Consider the following 7,438-nt stretch of genomic DNA (forward strand, 5'->3'; position numbering starts at 1 on the left):
AACTGGTATTTTTCATGGATATCTTCCAAGTTTGTCTTGCCAGCTGAGCATTTCTCCTGAACTCAAGGTCAGCAGGCCCATCTGCCTGCTAGATGTTTTCATTTGGATGTACTGCTGTATCCTCTTCCATCGCAATGAGTTTTGATACCTCTCTTTCTGTGAGCCAGTGTCTCTTCCTGACTACCTGTTCCTGGCTGAAGGCACCAGTGTCTTCCTACTCTTAAAGTCCAGAACCATCTTGGTCTCCTCCCTCTCCATCTTTGCCACTCTCATCTAACGCATCAAGTCAGAGCAAATTTTGATCATGTGTTTCCCTACTGTGGAAACCTTCTGTGTTTACTTATTACTATTAAATTCATCATAAATCCCTCAGGTTGGTATTGAAGTGCTGCACCATGATGGGACCCCAACCAACCTGCGTTTCTAGCCTTCTTTCCCTCTACTTCCTACCCACCCTGGGCCTCAGGTCAAGCAGATGACTCACCAGTCCTTCAGCAGTTTCCTCTCCTCTGTTTTGGTTAGGCCATGTCCTCTGACTGTGTGTTCAAGCCCCACCCTGTTCCATGACAATTATAATAACCGTGTGTATCTCATTTATTCCTGGAATAAGTCTGTGAGGTAATATCATTATCCTCTTTTACAGATAAAGGTGCAGTGGAAAAGAGAGTAAGAAACTTCCCCAACGTCACAACTGGCAAGTGGCCAGGCTAGGACTCAGACCTCCATCCAACCACACGCTAATGACCCTCTGGCTCCCCTGAGAACTTCTGGGAGCATTTCAGCTATACATGATCTTTCCCACCCTAGAGTACTGCTCAGAACATGAGTAACTGATGCCTGTAGACACTGAGTAACTGATGCCTGAATAAATAAAATAACAAGGTTTTGTAATAGATTTATAGAAAGATCAAAGGAGAAGGAAGAATCAAGGATAAATCCAACAGGCTAATAGCTTAAAGGACAGTAATACCATTGTCAAAGTGAATCACCTGAGACGAGGAGCGTTTAGTAGGTTGAGAACTACAATGATCTTGATGTTAAAGTATCCAGGTGTTCAAGTGAAGTGAAGATACCCTGTGGGGGAAGTCACTAATGAACACATCTTGTTTGAGTGGTCATTTAAAAATTATAGCTTAGTGCACCTCCTTCCTTCTCCTGTTTCTCCCTCCTTTCCTTTCTATCCCTTTCTTTCCCTTCTTTACTTTCTTCCAGAAATATCATTGAGCCTTTTCTTAGTGCCTGTTATTATGGTGGTGCTTAGCGATTCTGTGGCATGTAAAACCTTATTAATAGCACTCATACTTTAAAAAATACAATTTATTTATATGTCTGTCTCGTGAATACATTATCATTGTCTTGGGTTTGTGCATTGTGTTTAATTTGATTTTGTGTCATCAGTTCTAAGCACAGTGCCTGGCACTTTGTATGTGCTCAAACCATAATGAATAAGAGGTGGCCTGGTGAGAAGTAGGGGAAAGGGTATTGCAGGTTAAGACCAATGCTTCTCAAATTATTATGCACATACACATCACCTGGGAATCTTGTTAAAATGCAGATTCTGATTCAGTAGGTCTCAGTGGGGCCTGAGATTCTGCATTTCAAATGAGCTTCTAGATCTTTGTTACTCAAAATGTAGTCTGAGGACCAGCAGCATTGGCTTTCAAATTCAGGAAGCTCGATAGAAGGGATAATGTTCTAGGGAGAAGCAGGAAGTTTAGTATGGCAAGCATAGCACATGGGGTGCAGGGGTGGGGAGAGGTAAGGTCAAAAAAGGAGAGTAGGACCAGAGCCTGCAGATCCCAATGTCTACATGAGGCAGAGGGAGATATAGTGAAAAGCTAATGCAACTGGAGTCAGACATACATGAGTTCTAATCTCACCTTGGACAAATAATAGCTGTATACTTTCCATATCCCTAGGCTGCATGTTCCTTGTTTATAAAATGAGAATAAGGAGAACACAATGTCTTTTTTATGAGGTTGTCACGAGCATGAACTGAATGTAAATCTCCTAGGGCAATGCCTGGCCTGTGGTACGTACTCAATAAATGGTAGTGAGCATTGTCACCATTGCATGTGATGGACAATATGATAGAGAAGACATAATCCCTGCCTATAGGAATTTCCAAAATGGTCAGTTTCCAAAATGAGCCTCCTGGCTATGGCCCCTCCATTTTTCCTGTTTCAGTTTCATGACTAAAGCAGGTAAATTGTCAGTTGGTTGCACAGCTTGAGGCCCTGGGTGGGCTTGCCACTTGCAAAGAAACCCAGGTCCGTAAAACTATCAGCAGAAGGTCATTACCTTCTCTGGATTTGCTTTGGACTCATTCATATTTCTTCTAGTCACCTTTCCTCTTTTTTTCCCTTCTTACTTCGCCCATGGGTTTCCCTACCAAACACTGGCTGATCTTGGATAAGGTGTGTTTTACCGTGATCCCTCTGCATGGGTCAGAGACTGGGATTTAGTCTGAGGATTTATCCAGCATCATATTAGAGCAGCAGCTCAGTGCTGGTGCATGTCTGCAAGCATTCCTCATCAGCAGGGTTGGCAGCTGTCCAGCTTGCTGCTGTGTGGAAGGCAGAGCCACCCCTTGTCCTCTCCAACTCCCTTGCCATTGCCACTATTCAATCTTCATCCACTAGGGCACTGGTCTCCAAAGGGTCTACACTGGAGGAAAAGAATGATATAAGAGAATTTCTATTTTCCATTATTTTAAACGTTTTCTGTTAAAATTTATATTTTATGTTTTATTAGTTAATTTATCAGTGTTGTGCTACTGACATATATCATTTATAAATAAATAAATAAACAAACAAACCTAAATGGCAACCACTGATCTAAACAATTGCAATTCCTTCTAGCTGATCTCCTTATCTCAATCCTTTCTTTTATATTACACTCTGAATTATCTTTCAAAAACACACTTCTTATTGCTCACTGGTTTATCTAAAGCCATTCATTCACTTATTCATGCATTCATTCATTCATTCATTCATTCACTTGCTGAGCAGCTGCCATCTGTCAACCATTGAATGAGGTGCTGGACAGATGAAGATGGATAAGATACTGCCCTCGTCCTTACAGAATTCAGGGCTGCTTGTGACCTCCTGCTCCCCTGTGTGGTGAAAAAGACTTTGTAATCTGGCCCCTTCCTGCAGCCTAAACTCTCACCCCTCCACTCACATTTAGCCACATCGAGATTCTTAGCGTTGCCCAAACAGTTTGCCGTGTGCTTTTTATTTTTACATCCCACAAGCATGTATACTCTGTGAGGGTGGGGTCCTTGCCTTTTTGTTCACTAATCAACCCCAAAAGCTTAGTATAGCACCCAACATAGAGTGGGCACTTAAACAAATGTTTATTGAATGCATGAATGCCTTGCACATGTTGATTCCTCTTCTTTGAGGTCTTTCTATCTGATAAAATGTCTGTCCACCCTTTAAAAGTCACTTCCTCTGTGAAGCCTTGAAGCCTCCCTGCTCCCTGGCCCCCACATACATACCCTCCCATGCGCAGTGAGCTCTTTTTCTTTTTCCGGGCTGCTCTAGTGAATATTCCTCCACATTAGCAATTGCCAGGGTGTCCTGCAACTGCTTATGTGTCAGTGTCTTCTGCTAGTGTATATGCTCCTTTTGGGGTTGTCACTATATGTTTTCCATTTTTATATCCTGGTGCCTATCTCAGACTAAATATTTAATAATAGTTTCAGAAAGGAAAGGGGGATGGAAGAAGTGAAGGCTGATGTCCTTGTAGATCTTGCTGGGCAGAGAGACTGTGATGTATAAAGGGCTAGGTCAGGCCCTGGTGGTCTTCCCTTCAATCACCCTCCTGTAAAGTATTGAATTGTGTGCCCTAGAAGAGATCTTGAAGTTCAAACCCCCAGTAACTCAGAATGTGACCTTATTTGGCACAGTGTTGTTGCAGTTGTAATTAGGTAAGAAGAGGTCATGCTGGAGAAGGTGTGCCTTTAATCTAATATGAGTGGTCAGTCCTTATAAGAAGACACCGATGCAGTGAGAGAATGCCCTGTGATGACAGAGGCAGAGACTGGAGTCATGCAACCAAGGAATGCCAAAGATGGATGGTCACCATCAAAAGCTAGGAAGAGGCAAGAAAAGATTCTACCCAGAGTCTTGGAGGGAGCATGCCCTGCTAGCACCTTAATTTTGGACTTCTAGCTGCTAGAACTGGGAGAGAATAAAATCTCTGTTGTTTAAAGCCCTGCAGTTTGTGGTGCTTTGTTGTTACAGCAGCCTAGGAAACTGGAACACCTCCCTGACTTCAGATGAGGCTCCTCCCTGCGTGCTCTGCATCACCCCTGCCTGGACAATTAAGTTACACCTGACTAAGGTCTGCCAGAGGCCCAGCGACACCCTCTGAGCCTTAGCAGTGCCAGCGTATCCTGGTTGTGGGCTGAATCTGATCTACAGCCTTGTTCCCAAGGCTCACTTTGGACTCTGGTCCTTGTCACAGAGTTTCCACCTCTTTCCTAGGATCCGCTGTTTACTCCATGCCCCACTTCTAAGAACTGGCATCCCTCTGTTTTCTTGAGTGTTCCAACTGGATTCTCCACATTTGCCCTTCTCCTTTGCCCCTAACCTACTTTTTTCACACAATAATCAACATGATCTTTTAAAAACTGGAATAAGATTGTGTCCCTTATTCTCAAAAAACATTTCAATGGCTTCCTACCTCTCTTGGGACCCCATTTTCAGTCTTACCATGTGGTGTGACTATGATAAGGTGCTTCATGAGCTGGTTCCTGGCTGCCTCTCCTGCTTTATCCTGTACCATGTCCTATCTCATCTGTTCCGTCTGCACAGTTTCCTTCTTTCATGTCACTGAATGAGTCAAGCCTCACTTTCTGCCTCAAGGCCTTTGTGCAAACTCTTTCTTCTGGTGAGATCAGTCTTCCTCCTGTACCCCTGTCCTGACCTCCAACCTGCAACCTCCAACCTCCACCCTCCAGCCTCTGCACTTTCACATAGCCAACTCATCCTTTAGGTGCAGCAAACCTAAATGCTGCATTCTCAGAGATGCTTTCAACCCCACACACCCAGACAGGGCTCATTTTTGTGCATTCTTGAAGCCCTCTGGACCTCTTTCCCACAGGACTTATCATATGAGTAATTAAATAATCATTTCTGTGATTATTTAATTAATTAATTGTTTTTTTTGAGATGGAGTTTCACTCTTTTTTTTTTATTATACTTTAAGTTCTAGGGTACATGTGCACAACGTGCAGGTTTGTTACATATGTATACTTGTGCCATGTTGGTGTGCTGCACCCATCAACTCGTCAGCACCCATCAACTCGTCATTTACATCAGGTATAACTCCCAATGCAATCCCTCCCCCCTCCCCACTCCCCGTGATAGGCCCCGATGTGTGATGTTCCCCTTCCCGAGTCCAAGTGATCTCGTTGTTCAGTTCTCACCTATGAGTGAGAATATGCAGTGTTTGGTTTTCTGTTCTTGCGATAGTTTGCTGGAGTTTCACTCTTGTTGCCCAGGCTGGAGTGCAAAATGGCGTGATCTCAGCTCACTGCAATCTCCGCCATTGAGGTTCAAGTGATTCTTCTGCCTCAGTCTCCTGAGTAGCTGGGACTATAGGTGTGTGCTGCCATCCCTGGCTAATTTTTAAAATATTTTTAGTAGAGATGGGGTTTCACCATGTTGGCCAGGCTGGTCTTGAACTCCTGACCTCAGGTGATCCACCCATCTTGGCCTCCCAAAGTGCTGCTATTATAGTCATGAGCCACCACGCCCAGCCTATAATTATTTAATCTGTCTTCCTTGATAGATTATAAGCTTCATGAGGGTAGAAACTATGTTTGCTTTTTTCATTGCTATATCCCCAGCCCTCAAAACAATGCCTGATACCTAGTGACTGTTGAGAAAATATTTGTTGAATAAATGAATGAGGTTGAGACCTGTCTTGGTAACCTGCCTAGTATCCCAGTCCTTATAGAGACATTGTCCTACTTCACTCTCAACACTCCCTCACCCCCTTGAGTGGGAGAAAGATCCCCTAACTCCAGCGTAGTGCAGGGGTCATGCTACTTCCTCTTAGATTTCCCTCACACTGCCTGCTTCTGGCTGCTCCTGGATCTGTTTCTGTTATGTCCCCTGCCAGGACATGTTCATTGTTCCATCTTGGAAGCTCTAGTGCCAAGGCCAGGGCTCCTTGATGACGTGTTGTACCTGTGGGACTAGACACATTTCTCTCTGCACTTGCTTTGGGATCTCCACATTAGTTCCAGGTCCCACCCCTCCTGGTCTGCCCCATCCAGATTGTCAGGGTCAAGTGTCTGGAGACACAGCAAGAGGATTTGAGAAGCCAATGATGGGATCTTCAGGGATCGATTGTTCAGGGAGTGCTACTGTATGCTGTGTTTACTTAGAAAATCCAACATGGGCCTCAGTCCAGGCTAAATAAACACAACATAAGGGCAGAAACTTTCGTGGCATTTACCGCTAAGATAAGTAATTATTTTTATTACTGCTAGAAACTATTGAGTTATGAATAGAAAGGAAGTCCAAATCATATTCAAATAAAGGGAATGAGCAATATAGGAAGAAAACAATACAAAAGGGAAGGAGAAAACCTGAGAATCCCTTTACGTTGGGTATTGTGTTTACTGGAAGAGAAACTAATTTTATCTGTATCGCTCAGTAAGTATCACACACAGTGGAAGCAAAATAACATTAGTGTTTACACTTCCTGAGGCAGCTGGGGACAATAGCCACAATCCTGCACTGACATGAGATAAGCATCGAGCAGGTCACATAGCACAGTTTCATTTCCCAAGCCCCCCGTGGTGCTAGATGGGGAAGGCTATGCTGTTTCCCTAAAATGTTTGAAGCACAATTGATGACGTCTTACATAAGCCCACAGCCTGGCACTGGGAGCTTTATAGGAAAGTTGTGTGTCTGAGACTTTGTGCCTGTCCGTTAACAAAGGACTGGTAGCAGTAGTAACTCCTTTGGTCTTGGGCAAGTCACATAAATTCTCTGAGCCTCAGCTTCTTTGTTTGCATTTGTAATTCAAAAAGATCTTCATGGCTGTTTCCAGATTTCCTCCTGTTTTTGTCTTGGGAAACCCCTTGATAACCGCCTGGGACAGGAGATGAGTATCTGATAAAGAACTTGAGATCTGGTAAAACGATGCTAGTCAGTTCTTCCATAGAAATGAATATCAGTTTGGGGGATGGGAAGAGACCAGGACAAAGAGAAGACAAGGGAGAGAAGAGAGAATGAATGGCCTACTAAGATGTGTAGTGTGATTTACCCGTTAGAATAGGGAGATCCAATGTTCAGTTTTAAGTGGTTTCTATTATATTTTCATGTGAGAGACCCACTTCTCCATATCTCCAAGTCTTCAACACAGTATTCTTTACATACACAGTCCCTGTATGTATATGTGTGTGTCTGTATGT

Source organism: Macaca mulatta, chromosome 1 (assembly GCF_049350105.2).
Source record: "Macaca mulatta isolate MMU2019108-1 chromosome 1, T2T-MMU8v2.0, whole genome shotgun sequence".
Classification (NCBI taxonomy): Eukaryota; Metazoa; Chordata; class Mammalia; order Primates; family Cercopithecidae; genus Macaca; species Macaca mulatta.